At 46.1% G+C, this 14356-nt stretch overlaps 1 protein-coding gene across 8 annotated transcripts in view; it reads left to right on the plus strand.

Annotated features, from left to right (window-relative positions):
- The window catches only part of GREB1 (growth regulating estrogen receptor binding 1), a 128889-nt gene that overhangs the window by 18767 nt on the left and 95766 nt on the right, over positions 1 to 14356 (plus strand). The window lies entirely within an intron of this gene.

Raw genomic sequence — 14356 nt, forward strand, 5'->3', positions numbered from 1 at the left:
ATTGATACATATAGTCAGGTGGCTTAGTGGTAAAGAATCCACCTGCTTCTGCAGGAGATGCAGATTTGATCCCTGGGTCAGGAAGATGTCCTTGAGTAAGAAATGGTAACCCACTCCAGTATTCTTGCCTGGAAAATTCCATGGACAGGGGTATAGTCCATGGGGCTGCAAAGAGTCAGGCATGACTGATCGTGAGCACATACTGTCTTTCCTCTTTGTCCATGGGTTCCAGATCCTAGGATACAACCAGCTGTGGATTGAAAATATTTGGGAAAAAAAATTCCAGAAAGTTCCCAAATGCAAAGCTTGAGTTTGCTGCTGTGATAACTATTTGCATTGTATCAGGATTATAAATTCTCTAGAGGTAATTTAAAATACTCGGGAGGATGTGTGTAGGTTATGTGGAAATACTATGCCATTTTCTAAAAGGGATTTGAACGTCTGTGGATTTTGGTATCTGGTGGGGGTCCTGGAACTAATCCCCTGTGAACACCAAGGGATCACTGTATGTACTTCCCATATTAAAAAATTAGCAACACATGGATAATTTTGTTTTGTGTATTTCCCCAGTAGTTTTCCTTTCCCTGATGGATTATTTCAAAGCAAATTCCAGATGAACTGTTTCGTGCAAAAACATTTTTGTGTTTATCTTGAAAGGTATTCTCTTTTCAAAAAACCATCGTCTCACCGAAATTAAAAAAAAAAACAAACGAAGAGTAATTCTATTTTATTCCAAATGTCCAGTTAGTGTTCCGTTTCCCCTAAAGTTTCATTGACAAGTTTTGCAGTTGATTTGTTTGTTGGAATGAGGATCCAAATGAGGTCCATGTCTTCTGATTGATAACAGTTTTTCTCCCTCTGCCATTTCTTTGTCAAAACCACCAAGATGTCTTTGGCCTCTTGCGTTTCCCTACTTTTGAGGATTTTTCTGGTTACATCACTTGGCTGATGTTTACTCTGTACCTTTGTTTCTGTGTAGACTGTTGGTTTGATAGGTTTGGCATCTTCCCAGCCCAGGATTTGAACCCAGGTCTCCTATGTTGCAGGTGGATTTCTTACCGTCTGAGCCACCAAGGAAGTCCCTTCTTGGGAACAGAATCTGTTCCTAATTAAACAGCCCCCTTCCACCTAAAACACATGCCTCACAGATGCACTGAGTCTCCCGGATCAGTATCCTCAGCTCTAAGCTGGGATAATCTAATAGTCCTGTCTCTTAGGGTTGTTGTGTGGATTCAGCGAGATAGTACATCTGATGAAGACCTCCACAGACATCAAGACTTTTCTCCCTGCCCATCGCTTTGGCATTTGTGTTCCTAGAAAAGCCGTCTTGCTTCAGTCTCATCGCCCACTCTCCCTCACCAGGGATCTTTAGCATGCAGCTGGCGGAATTTCCATGGCACAGGCACTGGAGTTACACCTGAAAACAGTGCCAGGCAGAAGCTTCTTTCCCCCTAAATTGAAGTGAAATTTATATAGCATAAAGTGGACCTTTATCAAGTGAAAGATGTAGTGCTTTCGGCACACTCACCATTCCATTGCTTCTGGTACCGCTAGCAACTCTGTCTTTAAATTCTTTTATTTTCATTTTTCACAGTTTTGGGAGGCACACGAATGTTACATTCCTATGGATCAGAGTTAAACTTTTCTGTTCTTTATGTTTGTTCTCCCTACTTTTGTTTTCTCCTTTGGGTGGCTGGCCACGCCTTGCTTGGTAACCGCAATGACAATAACAGTCTGGCCTTTCAGCCATACCCCCTTCCCTTTCCTCCCCGTGGACTCCTGTGGAAGAACTTGTTTCTTAGAACCATCCTTCAGTTAAGTAGAACTGGAAGACAGAAATGATCATTCTTATGGGGCTGAAGTGGAAAGTTGCTTTTTTAGTGCGGCATGTGGGATCTTAGTTTCCTGATCAGGGATTGAACCCACACCCCCTGAGTGGAAGCACAGAATCTCAATCACTGGACTGCCAGGGAAGTCCCATTAAGTGGAAATATTTTTTAAAAATCAAAGAAGCAGCTCTTCCTATAAATAAAATTAATTCACTCAATAACTTTTTATTGAGTGCTTGCTATGTGCTAAACCCTGGGTATTTGTCCTGCATTAAACAGATGGGACTGTGCCAGGATTTTCTTTTCTTTTTTTTTTTTTATTTCTGGACATCTTTAATTGCACGAAAGATGATCTTATATGATAGCTATTGGAAAATTCCAGATTAAAAAGGCAATGTGTAATATGGTGCTGAGTTTGCAAGGAAATCACATATACATACATACATGTTAATGCAAACACATACATGCGTGTTTGCAAGTAATAAAGACAGTTTTCTACTGTCTACATTAAAATAATAATAGTTATTTCTGACAGGATAACAGGTGATTTATATTTAGTGTTTTTGCTGTATTTTTCTGTATTTTTTACATGTTTAGAAATGAGTACAAGCTATTAAGAAAAATGCATGCGATAACAAATAGCCTAAAATATTTTTTCCCTCAAGATACATTTTAAAAGAAGTGTTTACAGGCTTAAGTCTTAACTATCTTGAGAGCTTCTGATAACTTTTATTTACTTAAAAAATTTAGGTTATTTATTTTAATTGGAGGCTAATTTCTTTACAATATTGTGGTGGTTTTTGCCATACATTGACATGAATCAGCCACGGGGGTACATGTGTACCCCTGTCCCAAACCCCCCTTCCACCTCCCTCCCCATCCCTTCCCTCTGGGTCGTCCCAGTGCACCATCTGCCAGGAGTTTCTTGGCGACACCAGGGTGTGGGAGATTTGCTTGTATCCCAAGGCTTTAGAACGAAATTAGCCTTGAGCCGAGGGCCAAGGATTGTAGAAGAGCCCTTTGTTGACGGAAGGCGCAGTGAGGTGAGTTGATAACCTGCGTTGGGATTGTCTGTCCCATCAGCCGTGAGTATCCACATGGAGCCCCTTTCCCCCATGATCAGTGACCTGAGCGAGACTGGACCTGAAGGGTCCTCTTGAGAACAGAATGAAAGAAATGCCTCTTCCCAACAACTCAAAGACATTTTGCCCAGTTCAAGCTAGTTTTATGTTTTACTTGAATGAATATGATGTAAGATTTATACCCAAAGATAATTGGGTCAAAATGGCCCCCTCTCAGTTGCTGGAGCCGCTTGGGTAAAGGCACCCAGGGACTGTGGTTCTTTCCTCAACCATCTGCCTGGGAACAGACTTTTTGATGAAGTCAGAGCATCTCTGTTTTTGGGCTAAAAGGAGAAGTTTAAAATTAATAGGTTTAATTGGACCTGATTGTTTTCCTGTTTGTTGTTCACAAACAGGACTGTGTAAATGGATAGGGTGGAGTTCCAGAAAGCTCTGCAGATTCACCAAATTTTTAAAAATATACTTATGTCAGTTTTGTTTGATTTCGATCCTACAATTTTGCTAAGTTACATGATTGCAACTTGTAGCGTCACATATGGGATTAACTTTTTTTTTTTAATATTGAAATACAGTTGATTTACAATGTTGTGTTACTTTCGGGTGTATCTTGTCTTTTTGATTTCCCAAGGATGGATATTTTTTCATCTGTCCATCCTGTGGGTTGGTTAGAGACCCATAGCTCATCTCCCTGACGGGTCTTTAACTTGGTCCGTGTGGGAAGAGTAAGGGCCTCTATGTCACCCTTGAGGGATTTCAGTCCCAAATTGAAAGGATGGACTTCTCAGGGACACCTTCCAGCTTTTATTTTCATGGGCTCCAAAATCACTGTGGACAGTGACTGTAGCCATGAAATTAAAAGACACTTGCTTCTTGGAAGGAAAGCTAGACAATATATTAAAAAGCAAAGACATCACTTTGCTGTCAAAGATCCGTATAGTCAGTGCTCAGAAGGCTGAGCACCAAAGAACTGATGCTTTCGAAATGTGGTGTTGGAGAAGACTCTTGAGAGTCCCTTGGAGTCTCCCCGGAGCTCCAACCAGTCAATCCTAAAGGAAATCAATCCTGAATAGTCATTGAAAGGACTGGCACCTGATGTGAGGAGCTGACTCATTGGAAAAGACCCTGATTCTGGGAAAGATTGAAGGCAAAAGCAGAAGGAGACAACAGAGGATGAGATGGTTGGATGGCATCACCAACTCAATGGACATGAATTTGAGCAAACTCCAGGAGATAGTGAAGGATAGGGGAACCTGGCTTGCTGCAGTCCATGGGGTTGCAAAGAGTTGGACACAACTTAGCGACTGAACAGCTTCTCAGGGAAGGAAGTTTGAAGTACCTCAGCTATTGAAATGAATTTTTCCAGAAGCAACATTTAAGATCTCTACCATAAATTGGACTCTGAGCCCTTAGCAGAGACCCGAGCTCCTAGGAATTCTCTTAGTCACCTGTCAAAGCCCACTTCCTTCAGGAAGCCTTCCCTGTTCTCCTTATTGGATAGAATTTTCTCCTTTTCTGAACTTCTGTAGCCCTGGGTTGGAGTTTTGTCCAGATTTACCAGAAACCTAAATTAATAGGAGCATCCTATTTCCCAAGCATTTCAATTCATTGAGGGTTCTCTGTCTTGCTTTAAAAAATAGCAACAGTGGCTTCTTTGTAATACTTCACACTTATTTAGTTTTTGTGAAATAAACCAGTATTCATGAAACATTTTTCCAGGCCTGGCTTTTCTGGGTACTGAGTGTGACATGTTAGTGGGTGTTTGGCCTGGCGTGTCCCTCTGCACTCACGTGGGCTATAGCAGGCCTGGTTACAGCTGCGCAGTTTGTGGTTTCATCCAACCAGCATTTTCGGAGGACTAGTCTGTGCCAGGTACTGAACTGGGCTCAGGAGCAGAAGAGCTGAACAAGTTCTGGTCTCTACCATTTAGGAGTTCATAGACTAGAGCGAGGAAACCGACAGAAAAGGAGTGAGAATAACTCTATTAAGGATCAGTTGGATCAGTGTGGGGCCTTCCCTGGGGGCTCAGCAGTAAAGAATCCACCTGCAGTGCAGGAGACATAAGAGATGGGTTTAATCCCTAGGTTGGGAAGATCTCCTGGAGGAAGGCATGGTAACCCACTCCAGTATTCTTGTCTGGAGAATCCCATGGACTGGACAGAGGAGCCTGGTGGGCTACAGTCCATAGGATCGGACACGACTGAAGTGACTTTGCATGCGTACCTGCACAGATCAGTGTAGAAAGGGTGGGGATGGATGTAAGAAGGAGTATTTTTGACTGAGAGCCTGGGCCAGAGGTGTAGGGTTGAATCTGTACAACCAAAGACAATGGGAAATGAATGGTGTCTCTAAAGCCCAGGACACAGATGATAAGCAGTTGACGTTGAGGGTCTAATATGTATGTGCTGCCTACTGGGCTAGGCTTGTTTACCACAGTCATCCTTTAACGAGTCCTATTGTGTAGGTATCACCATGCTACCTACTTCATACTGGGGAAACCACAGAATTAGAGAAACGTATCTTCCCAAGTTATCTCCTGCGTTGTTGAGCCTGTAATTCAACAGCTGGAGACTGACTCCAAATCTGCACCCGTCCAGTGGGTGTCCACCTCTTTGCTCACATACTGTGGCCATATTTCCTGTTATCAAATGTCAGTGTTGTGTCTTCAGATGTGTGTGCTGTTTAACTGCTTTTTCTGGGAGGGAGTTGGCCCACAGAAATGCTTGTCAAGAAAAGGGGGAGGAGTATTGATTGATTGCAGGGGGTTCAGTAGAGGGAAAGAACTGGAATTAACTCTTTGGAGGTTTCACTTGGGCCAAAGGAATGCCCGTGAAGTTTTGGGAAATCCTGTGCTGAATACAGTGACCAAGAGACACTTGTGGATCTTTCGGGACTCAATCTGTACAGCCACTCTCTATGCTGAGACCATTGCTCCTTCCCTTTGTTATAGCTCTTATCAGGTATCGATTTAGTAATATGACATCTTGCCCTGTTGGACTGTGAGTTCCTTTGAAGATGAGAGCAGGTGCCAATCATCTCAATACTTCCAGTGCTTGGCGCTGTGCCTGGCACAGGGTGGGTACTTCAGAGTTACTTGTTGAATCCATTCATCTACCCACTCAGCCATCTCCCCATCCACATCTATCCATTCATCCAACCAACCATCCAGCCAGCCATTTGTTCATTATCCATCAATGTACCAATCCATCCATCCATTCACCCATCTATCTACCTGCTCATCCATCTACCCATCCCGTTCATCCAGCCAGCCACCTACTCACTACTCACTTAACCCACTCGTCCATCTTTCTATCCATTATCCACTCATCCATCATCCATCCATCCATTCACCCACTTACCTTTCTATCCACCTGCCCATCCATGCGCCCATCCACTTATTTATTACTCTATTTACTGACCCATCCACACATCTGCTGATCCACTCACTCATTAGGTACTCTCTGAAGAGTATGATGTGCCTAGCATAATAATGGCTACAATATCAGAGCCTGGTATTATGGTTGTATCACTGAAGTGACAGAGATTGAATCAGATAGAGACCATGCTCTCAAAGAGCTCAGGATCTAAGGATAATGAGAAGAAAATAATGCAAGTAGAAAAAAAAATTCTCATTGTCTCCAAGTCTAAGATTTTCCAAGAAGATAGTAAGTTGCTTTTATTTTTTAATCTTAAATGATGTAGATATGAGCAAGATGACCCCTCCTTCTTCATCCCATCTCCCTGATATCTCAGCCCCTCTGAGGGTTTCCCTGGCACCATCTGGCAGCTTCATCTGCTAGAAGCCCTTTGAGACCTGAGGCCCTCCGCAGGAGCTGTATGTGGAGGGCAGGGCTGGGGGTGCTGACCTGGCGGCTTCAAGGTGGCCCTATCGCCATCCCCTCCCATGTCTTCCCAAGAGGAATGCTGCCTAAAAGGACAGAGCAGATGTTCTCTGGGCAGAGTCATCATTCATCAGCCCCTCCTCTGGGAACAGGAGGTGACCACACATTAATCTGAGAGCAGAGGCGAAATCCTCTGACCTTCTTGACTCATCCATCCCAGTAGCTCTTTGGAGGACACTTCAGACTCCCGAGGGGCAGAGTGAACCCGCTCACCTTCTCCAGGCTTTGTGGTTGAGATGCCATGTGGAGATGCTTAGGGACGCTGAGTCAGCCTTGCAGGACACGTGCTTCAGGCACGCTTCGGAACCCAGCCCCAAAGAAGCCTTGTCAGAATCAGTGTTTTCAAACTGTTCTGGCAAAGCCATAATCTGGGTGCTTTAAGGGGAAGAACAGGCTTACCTGTCCTGCAGGACTTGGTGGGTTTCATGGCAACGGCAGGATCAGTGCTGCCTGTGTTCAGACTTGGGTCTCCCTGCCTGCTGGTGGCCCGAGTGTGTGCCATCTACAGTGAACTCCTTGTCTCCTTGTTCTGACTTCTTATGAATGTACTGATTTCCTCCACCCGGAACGTGCACATCTTTCCTTGCCTCCAGCCCCCAGTGGTCAGTGATATAGACCTCTCTGCCATCTTCTGTGTTTGGGGGAGGGGCTGTCCTCTCTCTCCCCGTGACTGCTCTGGTGAAGTTTCTTTTCTCTGGACGAGTCTCCGTGGGGGTTCACAGACCCATCACTGCACCCCCAGCTTTCAGAACCCAAGTGCAGTCATGTCCCTCACAGTTTCCAGCCCTGCTGTGCTTTCCTGTCGGGACTCAGGGGCTGATAAGACCCTCTTCTCTTTACCTGTGTTCCAGCTGCCACGGAGGGAGGACCAGGTAGATGGAGAGAAGGGTCGCACCTTCTTTTCTGCTGAAGCTGTTGGTCTGTGTGGATAAGGCATGAGCCAAGAAGCCTGGCTGATTTCCCCTGGCTGCCCTGCCCCTGGCTAGACCCTGGGGAACAGGGCATCTCATCAGTGGCATCAAGGACACTGTGACTTGGCCGCAGACCACGTGTGCCTCCTGCTTCCCGGTCTGCTCACCCTCTGCATCTCTCGGGTTCAGACTTAACAAGAGAGAAATTTGGCCCAGTGGCTCCTTTTGAATCATTCCATGCAAGTTCCTCCTCCCCACGCTGCATGGGAGGCAGAAGCTGTTGCTTGAAATGGGGATCCTATTACACAAGTGGGGCAGGAGACCCCCTTCCTTGGGGAACTTGGTCAGTGGAATCTGAAAAGTCTCTTGGTAATGATAAGGCTTAAGCCATCGCTATGGACTGAATTTCTGTGTTCCCTAAAATTCATATGCTGAAGCCTAACCCCTGGTGTGATGGTATTTGGTGGGAACTTTGGGAGATGATTTGGTCATGAGGGTGGAGCTTTCATGAAGAGGATTGTTGTTGTTGTCCAGTTGCTCAGTCGTTTCTGACTCTTTGTGACCCCATAGACTGCAGCACGCCAGGCTTCCCTGTCCTTCACTATCTCCTGGAGTTTGCTCAAATTCATGTCCGTTGGGTCGGTTATCCTATCTGACTATCTCATCCTCTGCCACCCCCTTCTCCTTTTGCCTTCATTCTTTCCCGGCATCAGGGTCTTTTCCAGTGAGTCAGCTCTTCACATCAGGTGGCCAAAGTATTGGAGCTTCAGCTTCAGCATCAGTCCTTTCAGTGAATATTCGGGATTGATTTCCTTTAGGATTGACTGGTTTGATCTCCCTGCAGTCCAGGGCACTCTCAAGAGTCTTCTCCAACACCCCAGCTCAAAATCATCAACTCTTTGGCACTCAGCTTTCCTTATGGTCCCGCTCTCACATTCGTACATGACGACCAGAAAAACCACAGCTTTGACTAGATGGATGTTTGTTGGCAAAGTGAAGGGGGTCCTTGCCCTTATAAAGGAGACCCCAGAGAGCTCCCTTGCCCTCTTCTGCTGTATGAGGACCCAGTGAGAAGACAGACAACTGGAAGAGGGTTCTCATCAGAGCCTGACCCTGTTGGCACCGTGATCTTGAACTTCCAGCCTCTAGAACTGAGAGAAGTAATTGTTGTTTTAAAGTCACCGACTGGTCTTTTGTTGTAGGAGCCCGAATGGGCTAAGCCAGTCACTGTACCAGCTTCCCTGGGGTGCTGTCATGGCACCACAAACCACAGGCGTGGCGTATAACACAGAAACGCGGCGTATCTGGAAGCCAGTTTCGGGGTGGCCGCCGACCTCCCTCTGGAGTGCCGGGGGAGGGTCTGCTCCAGGCCCCACTTCTAGCTTCTGGTGATTCCTTGACTGGTGACAACAGAGCTCCGCCCCCCACACGCTGTTCTCCGTGTGTGCATGCCTGTGTCCACACTCCCCTTTTATAAGGAAGGACACCAGTCAGATTAGACTAGTGGCCTCACCTCCTCCAGGATGACCTCATTTTAACTAATTACATCCGCAATACACTCTTTCCAAATAAGGTCACATCCTGCGGTGCTGGGGGTCACGGGTTTTAGAGACACAATTCATCCCATTACAGTTACTGTCTTGGCTTGAAAAGTGCTTAAGACTTTGACAGGCAGTGACATGGAAGAAGGGTATTCCTGGGGGGCGAGGGAGGAGGTGGACAACAGGGGTGAACGCACGGGGTTGAGGGTGGGGGGGCTTCTGTTTCTCCCAGAGCAGTCAACCACCTTGTACTTGATCTGTGGTTCACTTTATCCTGCTGAGAAGCTTGTCCCTGGAAAAAGCTTTGGCTTTTAATTACATGTATTACTTTAGATTTATGGGACTTCCCTCTGCCTCCCTAGCTGGACCTAAGGACTTCCCCAGATTGCATCTGGGCAGCATAATGGGGGTTAGAAACATGGTAACTGAATGCCCCATTGGCTGATAGGAGATGCTTGGTTTCAGCCTGCATTTTGTGTTAGCTCTGCAGTCCTGAGTTGACTGTCTCCATTGATCGAACCAAGAGGATATGATCAAATGCCCATGTTACTGGGAGCCGAGTTTTCAGGAGTGGTGCTGGTGTCATTGGGAGAATTCGCCTGAATGGAGAGTGAGCTGGTCAGTGGAGCGCTTCGCTCGCTGGGGGTGGTGGGCTGACGTGTGGGCCCCACCCCGCCACTCGCCTGCCGAGAGGACGCACGTGGCTCTGGGCACAGCGCTGTTGTCTCCCCAGCCTCCCAGGCTCCTGTGGCCAAGCATCCCACTTTCCTCCAGGATTCGGCTCTGTCACACCACAGTCACTTGGCCCCATTTTTCCTGCCCTTGCTCACCGGCGCTTCCTTGTGGCAGTTTTCCCGGGGAACTGAACTCGACATGGGGCTCAGACCAACCTGGGTTTTAGTGGCAGGCCTCCTCTTGGAGGACCCTGAACATTCCTGAGTTTTGACTGTAGAATAATCCCCACTGAGGCACTTTCCTCAGGTGGTCCATCTTCTGCTCCATCCTCCTGGGGGTCCCAGGCCACTGTTGCAGGCATCACTGAGGCAACATGTGCAGGGAACTGCAGGGAGCCCTTTACCAAGACCTTGCAAGGAACTGCAGCGTGTTCACTCATCTGTTCTCCAAGAAACTATCTGGTTCACAAAAATCTGTGCGTTCACATTTTTTTTTCCCCTGGCTTAAGTTTTGACTGATGCTGTTCATCGGGTGAGTGACTTTTCCAGCATGGCCTTCTTGTGTTTGCCAATATTTTTCCGCTTGCTTCTCCTTTTGGAAGTGAGCAAAAGGTTATGGCTCCCTTACGAAATATCTATAAAATAGCATTTTACTGAAAACTTTTAGACGTTTGGAAAATTTGCTATTGTAAGTGATCAACCCCCGGACATTCCCATTTTGCGAATGTTTTTTTAAACCGATGACAGTGGAGCAGGGGTACCAAAATACAGCCAGTTACACCCTTGATTCTACTATTATTTCCCATGTGGTCCTGCTGTGGCCAGGCTCGGTTTCTCTATCTGTAAAAAAAAAAAAAAAAAAAAAAAGGTGCTAAATGATAGCCAAACCCTCCCAAAAAAACCACCTTCCCCACTCAGCTATTGAAGACTAAAGCTTGGTATTTTATTATCGCCCAGGATAAGCTGGCTTCCTGCCCTGATAGCAGTCTTTGTTCAAAGGGACCTTCCCCCACACTCATCTGCCCTTATATGTCTCACTCTTTGCAGACCTAGGTCCTCTTGTTTTAATGTGTTAATGTAGTTCTTGTTTCTGTTACACTTAACAACTGGTAGCAAAATACTGAGGAGTAATTAAAAGCTGCTGAGAACTTCACAGGACGCAGAGAGCTCGCCTAGGAGTGGTTGTTTTTATTTTCCTTGTCTGTGGGCATTTTATTGGAGAAAGTGATTTAGTGCTGTTTCTTCTAAAAGCGAAGGAGAAAAAAGGAACCGGGACTCTAACAAAATGGTGCATGCATATTCAACTACTGGCAGTAGCACTCTTTTATCTCCTGCAAACAGGGGAGTGGATGACATGCCCAGGAAGCCAGTGGCCTCTTTCCAGATAGGCGTCTCCTGTCAAGGTCATCAGGAACAGGAGAGTCCAGTCAGGGTGGGAGTTTATGACTTGACCATCATTGAGAGTCGAAAATGAACACTTCAAAATAAATTCAGTACAGGAGACAATCACACTCATTTAAAGGTCAGTTTGGATTGTCCAGGTAATTGACGGTGTTTTCCTTTTCTTCTCAGTAGGAAGAGGTCTCTGGTCTCCCTGGGACTACTCAGGGGTGCCCCAGGCTGTCAGCTGAGAGTCTCAGAGGTTTAGGGTTAGGGCGTTGGCCGCAATGATGGTTATCTGCAATTGGAAAGTTGCCAGGGCACTGATTAACTTGGGTCATCTATCCGGCTTGCCCTTCGGCTGGTGTTCTTTATTTCACCAAGGCTGAAACCTACGGAGACAGCTCACTTTAGACTCAGAGGGGATCTGACAGCTCTGTCTGGCTAGGCGTGCAGACATCTGGTGGGGAGGACAGAGGCAGCATCTTGCCCAGTCCTCAGGCCCGTGTCCACTATCCGGAGGTTAAACTGGACCAGAGGAGAGATGGAATGGCTGTAGGCTGAAGAGCATGATCTGTCTGCGTTCAGATCCCATCTCTGCCTCTTACTGGTTATGTGTCCTTGGGCAAGACCTCATCTCTGGCCCTCACGTTTCCCCTCCTGCTGGTCTCACAGGAACTGCGTGAGGATGCAACAAAATGATGTCAGATGCCCGGTTAGAAGGATCCTCTGGGGGCAGTTCGAGTGCCAGCCTTATCAGGTGGATAATCAATACTGAAAATAGCCACCTCGGCAGCCTTGTAAAATAGCGCTTTGATATTTTTGCATTTGCCTTGTGGTATTGTGTTCTGTCTGAACATCCACGTCTCCCCAGAAGGTCAGCATGACCTCATTGTCTGGGACAGATTTCACCTCGCTCTGTTTTGGTCTTATCATTACTTCTCATTCCGTGCTTTCCAAAACACAGCACCCGTCTTCTTGTTACTGGCTGAACCAACGCTGGGCTCAGTGCGGCCATGGCAGATAGCTCTGTCCATCACTTTCTTTATTCCTGATTAATGGAACCCGATTAATGGTTTTGTTCACAATAGCAAAGTGCCTGGCTAAAAACTCAGTTTTCTAGGCTCTGTTGGAGACTAGGTGGCCCTAAAGACAGGTTCCGGCCAGTGTTTTATAAGCAGAAATCTACTGGTTGGGACTTCTGGGAAAATGTTTGTTTTCTTGCTGAAGAAGCCCTGCTCCCTTTATCTTTGCTTTTCTCCCTTCTGCCAGGCTGGACTGTGAACTTCACAGGTTGCTTTCCACGGCAGAAGGAGCTTTGGTCTTGAAGTGAAAAAAAAACAAGTAAAAGTGTTGGCCGCTCAGTCATGTCCGACTCCTGGCAACCCCATGGACTGTATGTAGCTTTCCAGGTTCCTCTGTCCACAGACTTCTCCAGACAAGAACACTGGAATGGGGAGTCATTCCTTTCTTCAGGGGATATTCCCAACCCAGGGGTTGCACCCGGGTCTCCTGCATTGCAGATAGATTCTTTACCGTTTGAGCCAGGGGGGGAATGCCATTATCAAAAGGCTACCCTGGCTCTGGACTAGCTGTCTGCAGGTTTCCTCGTTACATGGGAAGAATGAGCCGCTCTTGGGTTGAGCCACTGTGGCTGGGTTTCTGTAACAGGCAACCTAATATGGTGATGGGTGTGTGAGATGCTTGGTTGGGCTCACACTGACATGACTGTGTCAATTTCCAAGTTTCATGTGGCCTTTTTAAAGATGTCTTGGTCACATTCGCTTTCTTGTGCCCATTTCCTTCCATCATGGCATATCCTGTAGATTTACTTGGGCCTCTTTCTTTAGGCTTTTGGCAAAGACACAGGAATGGGGAGCGTCCCTGATGATTCAGAAGGTAAAGAATCCACCTGCAATGCAGGAGACTTGGGTTTGATCCCTAGGTCAAGAGGATTCCCTGGAGGGGGAAATGGCAACCTACTCCAGTATTCTTGCCTGAAAAATCCTATGGATAAAGGAGCCTGGCCAGTTACAGTCCACGGGATCACAAAGAGTCAGACATGGGTGTGCAGCAGACATGGGAGGCTGTGTTCACACGGAAATGCTGCCTCTAGTGGTGAGGGGAAGCATCTGCTTGCGGGTACAGTGACCTCTCCTCAGGCCAGGACTGCCCATCAAGGCAGAGACCAGCCCCATAGAATGTGGTACCCAGTCACCTGGAGGGGTCAGACTTGGCAAGGTTTTATCAGAGACTCACTTTTATAAATGCCAAGTTAGTTTGTTCTAGTGAAAAAAGATCCACTGAGGCCTGGAGTTCATGTGGATTAATTACTAATGTAACTTTAGTTTTACCAATCGTTTTAAGCATTGTCCTTCACTCTTCCTCATCTTTGCCACTTTTTTTTCTTTCTTTATATCATATAGCATTTTATGAGCCTACGTGACTCAGAGCTTTCTTCCTTTATGTCACAGGTTCCTTTAATGTAAGAGAATAAGAGACAGACCCTAATGTAGTGGGAAGATTTGGTGGTTTGGATTTCAGTGAGCCTGCACTAAAATCTGAGCTTTACCTAGCAGCTGTCCAATCTTGGTTAATGTCTACGAGCCTTAGTTTTCTCATTAGTAAGGTAAGAGTTTTAGTGGAGATTAAATAAAATTATATACATTGAATACTAACGACAGTCTTATTCTCTGTAGCTGCCTGCTTCTTCCTCTCTTATCTTATCCTTGGAAGGCAGTAGCTGTCAATCCTTTTAATGGATTCTTTTAGCAATTCCCCTGCCATTTCTAAAGGACATTTGTTGCTACTGGTTAATTGTTGAATTTTAGGTAATATTTATTAACTTCCCAATTTGGAAGTTTCACGTTTGCCCCATTGTTCCCATATAGATACACACGTCCTGCCCTCTACCATCCCAGTACAGTTATTTATAATGTTTGATAGCTGGACTCAATTAATGCATGAATATGGCCAGGTAAACAGTCTGATGGCTGAGCCAGGTATGTGTTAATATTACTATTAGTTATTATCTTTTTCC

Source organism: Ovis aries, chromosome 3, assembly GCF_016772045.2.
Source record: "Ovis aries strain OAR_USU_Benz2616 breed Rambouillet chromosome 3, ARS-UI_Ramb_v3.0, whole genome shotgun sequence".
NCBI lineage: Eukaryota > Metazoa > Chordata > Mammalia > Artiodactyla > Bovidae > Ovis > Ovis aries.